The sequence below is a fragment of the Notamacropus eugenii genome, chromosome 3 (genome assembly GCF_028372415.1).
Source record: "Notamacropus eugenii isolate mMacEug1 chromosome 3, mMacEug1.pri_v2, whole genome shotgun sequence".
NCBI lineage: Eukaryota > Metazoa > Chordata > Mammalia > Diprotodontia > Macropodidae > Notamacropus > Notamacropus eugenii.
This window is the reverse complement of record NC_092874.1, coordinates 20756414-20768578: the sequence shown is the minus strand read 5'-3', so window position 1 is coordinate 20768578 and position 12165 is coordinate 20756414. Positions and strand designations below refer to the sequence as shown.

Here is a 12165-nt window from a genome sequence, read left to right as displayed (position 1 = left end):
TCGGCCCGTGACGTCATAATGCTGGGGAGCCAATCGGTTGCACTTGGAACGTTCGGAAAAGGCTACTTGGGTCCGGATCCTCGAACCGCTGATGTCACAATGGGAGCCCTTTGGGAGGCAGCTACACTACTCTCGCCTGTGCGAAGTGAACCTGCCCGACTGCCTTGGATTTGGAGGCAGGGGTCATGTTTCCGGGGACCTAGCCAGAAAGATCACAGCCTTTCACGGACAAGCATATTTTTTTAACCTTAGAGAAGGTACAGGGAAAAAGGTACCTTGGGCAGGTCATTTTTGTGGTGGTTCAATCTTTTTTTCGCAGTGTCCTACTCTTTGTGACTCCTTTTGGGGTTTTCTTGATGGGCACGTAGTAGGACCCAGGTAGATAAGCGTTCTCTCTGTCTCTCTCTGCCTGTCTGTCTCTGTCTCTCTTTGTCTCTCTCTCCCCACCCTCCTTCATTTCAGTTAAACAATTCAACATTTATTAAGTATTAACTTTGTGCTCACCTGTGTGGGAGCTTCTTTTATCTTAGGATGAGATTTGGAAGGAACCCTATTAAAGAAGACAGAGTCCAACTCCCTCATTTTACAGATGAAGAAACTGAGGCCCAGAGAAGCTGTGGCTTACCCAAGGCCCTACAGGTAGTAAGTAGTAGAGTCAGGACTGGAACCCAGGTCCTCTGGTTTCAAATCCAGTGTTTCTCCGTTGTAATACATTACTTCTTTGCTCGCTCTCTCTCTCCTTCCTTCCCTTCCTTCCTTTCTTCGACTTTCCATTTTCTTTCTCTATAATAAAGCTCTGTCCAAGAAGAAGTGAATATCAGATTAATTTAAAACAATTCTCATATACCAGGATCCTTTCCCAACACTGATATAGTGGGGAAAACACTGGAAGAAGACTCAGTATACCTGGATCACATAGAGTCTTAGCTTTATCTCTAACTGTGTAAAATTGAACAACTCTTTCCCTCTCTAGGCCTCAGTTTCCTCATCAGGACAGTGGGTTGGGCTGCAGTTGCTAAGGTCCCTTTCAACTTGAAAGTTCCAGGATCCTTTACGGAGATGAAGTGCCATAGAATAAATACTTCACTTGAGAAAATAGAAGTGAATCCTTCTTAGAAAGAGCATGGAAACAGTAGAAGCTGCCTATTGTCCAGGTATAGTTTAGTAATAGCATTGTAAGCCACAGAACACAATTTAAAACAGGAATAAAGTTCCAAGGGGTTTATTTATTGAAAGCCCACTTAGGACATGCATTGCCCTGGGTATTATAACCTTGCAGAGAAGAACGAAATTTCTTGCCTTTAAGAAATTGTCCACTGTACTTGATAGCTCCACCTGAATATTCTCCAAAGGTCTCAAATAGAGCTCATCTTTTTCTCCAGGTCTTCTTACCTTTCCCTCCTTCTGTTGAGGGGATCAAGGTACCTTCTGGTCAGCCAGGTTTGTAACCTTGGCATTCTGCTTGACCCCTCACTTCTCCCCACATATTCAATAAGTTGCCAAGTCATGTTAATTTGATCTTCACCGAATTTCCCATTGATCAACTGTTCAACACAACCTCAAGCTCTCATCACCTTTCCCTGGGGACTACCTCAACAGCCTCCTCATTGATGTCTCTGTTATAAGTCTCTCTTCTCTCCCACCTCTCCTCCATAGAGCCATCAAAGTGACTTTCCTAAAGCATGGTTTTGATGGTGTCACTTCTCTGTTCAGAAAGCTCCTGGGGCTCTCTCTGCTCCAGGAAAAAGTTGAAACTCTTCAGTTTGGCATTAGAGCCTTCACAACTTGGCTCCAGCCCATCTTTCCCCATTTATCGCAAATTACACCTCCTCATTGTAGCCTTCTGTATCCCAGCCAAATTGGCCCACTTTGCTGCTGCTTCAATGCAGAACGCAATCTCCGAGCCTGCACAGGCTACCCTCCTGTACTTAGAAAGTTCCCCCCTCCTAGGTGGTTCAGTAGATAGAGTACAGAGCTTGGAATTACAAAGATCTGAAAATCTTGCCTTATTGGCTGTATCACTCTGTGCAGTCACACTCAGCCTTAGTTTCTTTACCTGTACCATGGGTTGTTACTTGGTTGGACTTCATGGCCCCTAAGCTCCTTTTCAGCTCTAAATCTATGATCTTATGATTTCTACCTCTTGGAATCCCCAACCCCCTCTTCTTTCCACACCCCCCACCTCAATTGTATTGCTCTCCATTGCACCTACTACCTTTAGAAGTATATTTATATTGAACTGGAAACTTGTTGTAGCTGCCTAGTAGAATAGTAAACTCCCTGAGAAGAGAGACAGTTTTTTTCTTTGCCATCCCTCCCGCAAAAGAGTTGACATTTAATAAATGCTTCTTGAATTAAACTGAATCAGCAGAACAGTAATCTACAGGAAAACTTTTAAGTATCTCTTGCTTTTTAAAATAGGGTTCAGCCAAGTTAGCTACAAAGCAAATTTTAGTAAAGTAAATTAAATTTTTCTGTTGACTTTCAAACTGAATTCCAAATGGAGAAAACCCTGAATTAAGAGTTTGGGGAGAGGAAGGCACTGGGCTTGTGGCGGATCCTGGCACCTGCTGACCTGCATTAAAGCACATCCTAATCTTCCTCGAGTGGAAGGACCCCTTTCACCTTTTTCTGTACCACAATCTCCTGTTTCCCATTAACCACTGGTCAGTTGCTTTTGTCATGGCTCCTCCAGTCCCCCACCCTGACCTGGGTTCACGTTTTCCCTTTAATATGCATACTGGTCATGTGACACTGGACAAGTGACTTCTCAGTACCCCAGGCAGCTCTCTTTCAAAAGAGTTGCAGGATGTGGGTTCACATTGGTGGAAGGGACTTTTCCTACACTAATGAAATCATAGGTGTGGACCAAAAAATTGATTTCATAAGCAAAAATTGTGTGCTAAGGTCGTATTCTGACGCCTCCTAGAGATATCCCCTCTTAGAGGGGATGCTAGGATCACCAAGGCAATAACAGTAAAAACTGACACTTAAATAGTGCTTTAAAGTCTACAAAGCTCTTTAATACATCATCTCATTTCAGTTAATCAGCAAGACTTTATTAAATGCTGCTGTGTGCCAGACACTGGACTAGGTACTGCGGATGTAAAGACTAAAGGGAAGTAATTAATCCCTGCCCTCAAAGTGCTCACATTCTATCGAGGGTATGCATGTAGGTACACGGAAAATAAGGACTGTAGGGCGCTAGCAGGTGGGCATCAGGAAATTTCCATGAAGAAGATGGAACTTGAGGAAACCAGAGATTCTGAGAGGCAAATGAGGAGAAAGTATATTCCAAGTAGAGGGAAAAGCCAGTGCAAAAGAACAGTTGTGAGATCAATCTCAAGATAATCCATGGGAACCTGTTAGTGAGTTAGGGCAAAGTATGCCTCAAGCCTGGGAAGATTTTCCCAATGGAATGGATGGATGAGAGCCATATGTCCCAGTGACCATGAAGGTGGCTGAAGCAGGCACTTATGGAGAGCTTAGAGTTTGATCAGACATGGAAGATGCCTAGGTCATCCATTGCATCCCAGTCAGGTTGACCTTTGTCCTGCCACTGGACTTCAGTTACTCAGAAGAGAGAGTAAAGCTGACAACTTTGTGAAACTCTGCCTCTCTTAAATCCAATTCACTGGAAAGTCAAGATATCACTGGGTGATGCTGTTGGTCTTTTTTGAAAATGAAGGACAAACAACGGCATCATCCCCACTTTACAGATAAGCAAACTAAGGTTTAGGGAGGATAAGTGATATGTCCAGTCACACAGATATTAAGTGTCAGAGGTGGGATTCAGTCTTCCGGACTCTAAGTTTTCAATGTTCTATACCTGTAGAAATCCTGTCACCATGGAAGGACCTTGGGTACCTTCTAGTGCCTATGTCTATTTTGGGGAGCCAGACTACTATATGCCCCTCACCAGAGATAGGGACATTTTTTTAGGCACAGCAATTCATGAAGATCAGCCATTAAGGTCCTGGGGGTTTATAATCTGTGTCTGTAGAGGGAGTGCCCCTCTGAGGAAGTCACCTGTTTCAGGTATGTTAAGGTTTGGGTGTAAATATTTGTCAGAAGAGAATGTTCTCTAACTAAAAGCATCAAACTGAACATCAAAAATGGGAATCTGGCTACAAAAACATTGCTCCCTGCCCTGGAAGAATCATTCTTTGGGCTGCCTAGATTTTGCTCTGCTTGCTAGGACAGGGAGTCAGCAGATATAGATGGGGGTGGGGGGCAAGGGAGTCAAATGTACTTGTGACATAATGGATGGCTCACTGGGTGCTGATTTCAGCTGATGATCTTCAACTGATAATACTTTCCGATTTACAGCACAGTGTCCTGGAAAGAGCAAGGCATTTTGGAATCAGAAGACCTAAGTCTGAATCCCATCTTTGCCACTATGGGACCTTTAACAAATGATGAGCCTCAGTTTCCTCATCAGTAAAATGGAATGGTTGGATTGGATGATGTCTGTGATTTCTTCTAGCTAGAAAAGATCTGGAATTTTTAGAGGACCAGACTGGGTCAGTAATTTTAGAGCAGGGCTTACTTACTAAACTTTTTCCAATTGTGATTCTTTTTCAGAAACCTTTTACTGTTGCCAAATTTTTGGCCCGGGTTAAACCCACAGTTTAAGAAGCGTTGTTTTGGGACCAGTGTAATAATACTTCATGGTTGTGCTTCCCCTCCCCCTGCAAAAAAGTCATCTACACTGATTTACTATCCTTTCCAGTGCCTCAGGTTGATAATCTTGGCCTTAGCCTTGACTTCTCAGTCTCCTTCACTCCAACATGGCCATTCAGTGGCCAGATCTTGCCATTTCTGCTTTCCCAACATCTCAAGCATCTGAGTCCATCTGAGCATTTAGCTGTCACCTAAGTTCAGGTCTTCCTTACTTCTCTCCTCTCACCCAGATTATTGCAAACACCTCCCAATTTGTCTCCCTGCCTCAAGCAACTCTTTACAGATTGCTGCAAAAGTGGTTTTCCTTAACCAGAGATCTGAATGTGCAATGCCCTCTTGTGACTTCTCTTATTTCCTTTAGAATAAAACACAAGCTCCTCTGCTTTGCTTTTAAAGCCCAGTAAGTCTTGAACCCAACCCATCTTTCCAAACTCAATGGATGTTACTTTCTGCACTTTGCTATGCAGACAACCTGGCGGACCCCAAAACACTCCTGTAGCTATGCCTTCACGCTAGCCAGCTCCCATTCTTAGAATACACTCTCTTTACCTCGACCTCTAACCCTTTCTTCCTTTAAGATGCCACTTGGACACTCTTCTCTGTGAGGAGCTTTTCTTAATCCTTTTACTTGCTAATCCCCCTTCCTCTCATAGAACCAGATTCTTCCCCTGCCCCTTTCTCTCTCTCTTCCTCTCTCTCGCTTTCTCTCTCTCACACACACATTTCCTTCTCTCCTTCCTTCTGTCCTTTTCTCCCTCTCTTCCCTTAGTCTTTCTCTTCTTCCTTTCTTCCCTCTCCCCCTTTCTCCATCCCTTCCATTCCTCATACTCCCTTCCCTTCTTCCTTCCTTCATTTCTTCCTCATCCCTTCTCCTCTTCATTCATTTCTTCCTCCCTCTCTTCCTTCTTTTCTTTCTTCCCTCCCTTCTTTTATCCTTTCTATTACCTCTATAAATACATATTATATATACCTATATGTCACAAGAATTTGTCTCTTCATTAGACTATAAGCTCACTGTAAATAAGGATTGTTTTATTCTTTTGTACCTATATCCCCAGTGCTTAGCACAGTGCCTGACACTGCTTTAATCAATCAACAAACATTTCTTATGCCTACTGCTATGTGCCAGGGGTTGGAGAATCAAAAATCAGGGTGAAACCGTTCCTCCTCTCAAAGAGCTTACATTTGATTGGGGGAGGGAGATGATGGCAACATTGAGATTTAGAGAATCATAGTATCCAGATGAGAGAAAAGACAATCCTGGGGTCCTCTGTTCTGGGCAAATTACATGGAGAAACCTATTCTGGGCATCACAGTTTTGCAAGATGTTGCTGGGAGGGAGCTTGCCCATTATGGGATTACTAGGAAGGTGAAAAAGTAGGTCTCCTGTTGTGAAATTCAGGAGGATGTGGATAAGAGTCTGGATGGATGGACTGCTATCTGTAGACTGCAGAACTCCAGAATGGATGAGATCACAGCTCATTGAGTATAAGGGGAAAATTCTTAGTAGTTAGAACTTTTCGAAAGTGAAACAGTTTGTCTCAGAAGGAAGCAGCACCAGTCAGCCTGAAGCTGGGGCCAGGTGCCCAGTTTGGGGAGCATTGTGGAAGGGACCCTTTGTACAAGCTACCTTAGCTGGTTGCTGAGGTCCTGCCAAGTCAGTGATTCTGTAAAATCCTAGGATCTGGGAAAACTTTTTCACCAGTTATGTTTCAGCACTCTTGTTGACTAATAGGAATGGCATGCATGTAAAACGACCTTGGACTTGGCCTCAAGAGCCTCTAACAGAAATACTTTGAAAGCCTGCATGTTGGAGCCCAGTTTTCTTAATGGAAAAGTGTTCATTTCATCCCAGTGAAAGTTTGAATGGGGAAAGGAAAGGAGAGTACATCGAAAAGACAGGAAGAAGATGAAAAGGATTCAGAACTGACCCAGATTCTCTGATCACGGGAAGGAGCCTGGTAGCCACATCCCATGGGCTGCTTCCCTCAGGAAGGTCTGGAGTCTTCTGACTTTCCTGAAGCTGCTGAGGCTGGGAGAATCCAACCTGGGAAAGTCCTTTTTCCTTCCCCATCTCCCTCTGATTACTGCTCTTCCCTCAGTCAGTTAAAAACAGGTCTGCTTCTTTCATCAGAGTATTTTCTCTAGGTTTTCTTTTCATTTTATAATCACAAGAAATTAATCAATTAACCACCTATCACTGAGGAAGCATTTGCTAAGAGCAACCCGGTTTAAGCCTGACATTTACATTAGACTCCACTCAGAGAGCCTGAAAATGAAACAGACAAAAACTGGAAGAGCACTGGTCCTGGCTGAGGACTCCCTCCAGCAGTGCAGGTTGGTGCCTTCTCTGTTACTTAGTCTTAGAAAATCACCCAAAGCAGTGAGAGGTGAAGGAACTTACCCAGGATCTCACAATCAGCAGGCATCTGAGGCAGAGCTTGATTGAATTCAGATATTTCTGGCTCTAAACCCAACTTTCCATCTATTACCCCAAACTCACAAATCTACAAAATAGAGACAAGGTAATTGAGAGAGAAAGAGGGAATCAATAGCAGCTTGGAGGATCAGAAGAGATTTCATGTAGACAGTCACACTTTAACTGAAGGAATCAGGCTTCTAAGAGACAGAGGAGGATGGAGCACAACCTAAGCTTTGGGAACAGCCTGTGTAGAGACTCAGAGATGGGATGGAGAATGTCCTGTCTGATTAAGAGCAAACAGGTCAGTTTGGCTGTGCCATTGAGTGTATGAAGGGGAGTCATGTACCATAGGACTAGAAATGTAGGTGGAAAGGGCTTGAAATATCCAACAGAGAAATCCCAATTGGATCCCATAGGGTGGAAAGGAAGCAATGGAGTTTATTGAGCAGACGATTGACATAGTCAGATTCAGGCTTAGAGGAAAATGACTTTGGCAGCTATGTGGTGGATGGGCTCTGATGGAGAGAGACCAGAGGAGAAATAAAAAGGAACATCTACTTGGAGTTGGGAAAGGGAAGTCGTTGCTGTTTCCACTTAAACATTTTTATCAGGAACGTTACTCAATCAGGCCCCTTCTTGTCCCTTTTTTCCAAGATAAAGGCATTTTGTACATTACCTATATCCAACTGTATAGTCACTACTTTCCTTTATTAGAGAACACCAGCAGTGGCGAGAAGGGAGCCTCATATGCAGAATTCATCGAGAATTGTCACTTAACCTTTTTCCTCTTTTTTTTAATTGCTCCTATTTTGTTTCTTTTGGTGGGGGGAAGGACGGAGGTATAAAGGAAGGTGGTGTAGCACCCAGTGATGTTAGGTCCCTCTCTAGAGAGGTTTCCCAAGAGAACTATTCCCTTGTCCCTGTAGGATTTGGGATTTCCTCTAGGGAAAACATCCATCTAGAAAGAGAAACAATACTACTATAAACCTTCCTTAAGATCACCAATTTAGAGCTGTGGGCTCTTCCACCCAGCGTGCCTCCCCCCTGCCTCCAGGTGTGACTCCATCCCCTCTCTCTCAAGGGTTCACCTTCAAAGTTCACCATTGACAATGATATTGCTGCTCTCATAGTGGTTCTGGAATGTGCAAAGCTGGCTTTGGAGAAGACAATGCCCCTTCTGCCATCTTTCTTTCCATTGTTGGGCACCCCAGACATCAGGGTGTGATGGTGGATATGGGCCAGAAAGACAGCTATGTGGGGGATGAGGCCTAGAGCAAGACAGGTATTCTGACCCTGAAGTACTCCATTGAATATGGTATTGTCGCCAACTGGGAAGACATGGAGAAGATCAGGCATCATACTTTCTACAGTGAGCTCCACTTGGCCCCTGAAGAGTACCCTGTGATGCTCTCAGAAGCCCCCCCAGCACCTCAAAGCCAACAGAGAAAAAGAGAACTCAGATTATGTTTGAGACCATCAACACCCCGGCCATGTATGTTGCCATCCAGGCTATGCTGTCCCTGTATGTCTCTGGTCATACCACTGGTATTGAGATGGACTCCGGTGATGGTGTGACCCACACTGTGCCCATCTATGAAGGTTATGCCCTTCCCCATGGCATCCTCTGTCTGGATCTGGCTGGCCATGATCTGACGGACTACCTCATGAAGATCCTGACTGAGAGAGGGTACAGTTTCACTACCAGAACTGAGAGGGAAATCGTGTGTGATGTCAAGAAGAAGCTGTGTTATGTCGCCCTAGACTTTGAGCAGGAGATGGCCACTGTTGCTTCTAGCTCTTCTCTGTAAAAGTGCTATGAGCTCCCTGATGGTCAGGTTATCACCATGGGCAATGAGAGGTTCCAATGCCCAGAAGCTCTCTTCCAACCATCTTTCTTAGGTATGGAATTCTGTGGAATCCATGAAACTACCTTTAACTCAATCATGAACTGTGATGTTGACATCTGTAAGGATTTGTATGCCAATACCACATTGTCTTATGGTACCACCATCTACCACCCAGGCATTGCTGACAGGATGCAGAAGGAGATTACAGCCCTAGCTCCCAGCATGATGAAAATCAAGATCATTGCCCCACCTGAGCACTAATACTCTGTCTGGATTGGAGGCTCCATCCTGGCGTCTCTTTCCACCTTCCAGCAGATGTGGATCAGTGATCAGTAGTATGATGAATCAGGGCCCTCCGTTGTTCACCACAAATGCTTCTAAGTGGACTGTTCGTGGGTTTTTAATTTTTGTCAGAAAGGTGTGACATGATAATTGCTCCAAAAAAGAGAAGAGATTGATATGACTTTATTTGGTTTTGGTTTTTTTTTTGTTGTTGTTCTGTTTTGTTTGGCACTTGACTCAGGATTTAAAAACTGGAATGGTGAAGGTGATGAGCAGTCTAAGTATGTTGGAGGCAAACATCCCCAAAGTTCTACAGTGGGTCTTCAGGACTTTGATTGTACATTTTTTTAAATAGTCGTTCCATATATTGTATAATGCATTGTTACAGAGTTGCAAGCATCCGGGAAGGTACTAGTATTGCTTCACATGCAAATTATGTAATCTTTAAAAAAAAAAAACTTTTTGTATCTTCTGCCTTAATACTGATTCCTTTTTAAAAATTGTCAGCCATATTAAGTGGCCCCCTAAATTACCTCCGTGGCCTCAACATAGATATGAATGAAGACTTTACAGTCTCCCTGCAAGTTTTGATGCCAGTATTTGAGGGAGGGGAGGAGCTTTACCTGTACACTGCCTTAAGACCAGTTTAAATAAAAGTGTACATGTTAAAGGAAAAAAAATCACTGATTTAGAGCTTGAATAAGCTTCTAGGTCATCTATTCTGACCCCCTCATTTTACAGATGAAGAAACTGAGGTCTAGAGAAATTAATTGACTTACCTGTTTTATGTTTATTTAATCAATTCCTTCCAGAGAGTTTGGACAGATAATGGGCAGTGATCTCAGAAAGATGAGCCTGAGAAGGAGGAACAGAACTCTTCAGCAGGGGAACCAGTACCGATGGGGAGGGGTAGCCCGGAACACTTCTCTGCCCCTCTCCATAAACTGAGGTGTGAGGGCTGAGCAGTTAGCTAACTGCATCCCTGTCACTCCTTGGCTGTGTGACTTTGGTTGGGCAAATCATTTCCCTTTATGGCCTCAGTTTCCTAATCATAAAACATGGATGGGGGTGAGGAGTTGGACTAGATGATCTTTGTGGTCCTTTCCACAGTGATCTAGCGATCAAGATGGATGTGAAATCTGCATCACCAGCCAAATCTCTTCTCAAACCCATTCCTCCTCAAGGAAGGGCTAGAGCTTTTTTTTTTTTTGAGCTGAGTTTTGTTTCCTTAACCTGAAGAATTCAGGTCATTTCCTCAAATTTCCTCTTCTTTTTGCCTAAGTGGATGGATTCTATAAGTGAGTGAGGCCAAAATGAGAATTCAGATCTAGCTGACTCCCAGGGGAGAGCTTGAAGAGATGCTTCGGTCCTTAGACATCAGGCCTCTGGCTCTGCCCACAGGACTCCTGTGTAAACACATCTCTCATGTGTCACCGTCAATTATCAAAGAAATACTGTAGGAAATGTTGAGTCATCAGCGAGTCATCCTCACCTGATCCCTGCCATTGGGAATGACCTTCTCCACCAGACACCACCTCAATCCTTGGTCTGCCTCTCCTGAGGTACTTGTCAGGTGCCAAGATCATCAGTCAATTAATTCCCAATGAATCAACTAGGACATATTAAATGGCCATGATATGTCGGGCACTGGGCCAGGTCGAGGTTTATGAAGACAGAAAGTGAAGCAATTCCTGCTCTCAAAGCTCTCCTTATATTTGAAGGGTAGGGAGATGACATGTATATAATAAGTACAAAATAAATACAGTCAACAAATTAACATTAATTTATTAAGTGCCTACTGTGTACTAGGAACTATCCTAGGAGCTGAGAATTCAAAAATTTAAAAAAAGGTAAGAGTTTTTGCTCCTCTAAGGGATTTAAATTCTGTATAGGGAGGGATACAACACATTTATTTCTTCATTGACTCAACATTCAGTAAATATTTATTATGACCCCAAAGAATACTATTGTGATTAAGCACCTACTATGTCTAAGTCACTGTACTGAGACCCATGGATACCAAGACAAAAATGAAACAGCTCCTGAACTCAAGGTTATATTCTATCATCACAGGTAATTCTCTCCAGAAGGCTAAACATCCCCTATGAACATTATAGCTATTCTGTGTCAGAGCCTAGTCTTACGAGGCCTCTGTATCATCCTCAAAGCCTAGTCCAGTGGTCTGTATAGAGTAGGCATTTAATAAGTGTTTGTTAAATTGAATTATATGATATTCCTCTTGAGGAAGGACTTTCTGACCATGGACTGAAGGACTCAGAATTCTGGAGGGTTGTGCTGTCAAACCGCTTTGGCCATCTGGTTCTGGTCACTTCACTTTGCATCAGTTCATATAAGTCTTCTTATGTTTTCCTGAAATCATCCCCTTTGTTGTCTCTTATATTGCTAACATTTCTAACATGCTGTACGTACATTATTTCATGGGACCCTTGCCACAATTCTGGGAAGCAGGTGCTATTATTCTTATCCTCATTTTACAGTCGAGGAAATGGAGACAAACAGATTGAATGACTAGCTAGTATAAATGTCTAGGGCCAGACTTGAACCCAAGTCTTCCTAACTCCAGATCTAGAACTGTAGGCACTATGGTGCTTAACTGCATGAGGATCAGGAAAGAGGCACTTGTCACCTACAGTTTTTTAATAAATTTTATTTATTAAATTAGTTTAGTTTTATTATTTTTGCCTACAGTTATTTCAATATTAATTGGCAAATATCCAAATGTGCATTATATCTTTACCCTCCTCTTGCTCTACAGTCTGATTTCTCTGCTGCAAAGCCAAAGCGGAAGAAATGAACTGGATGTATGAAGGCATTATTAGTAAAGCAAGAGAACGAGGCCCTTCCTTTTTACTCTGGTTTTGGAGAGGCTGGCTGGCTGGGTGGGCTTGGACATCAACCTCTCCAGGAGGT

At 43.2% G+C, this 12165-nt stretch overlaps 1 pseudogene; it reads left to right on the top strand.

The window, feature by feature from the left end:
* The first annotated feature begins 3 nt into the window (after positions 1 to 3).
* On the top strand, positions 4 to 11011 carry LOC140532513 (actin, cytoplasmic 2-like; annotated as a pseudogene).
* The last annotated feature ends 1154 nt before the right edge of the window (positions 11012 to 12165 follow it).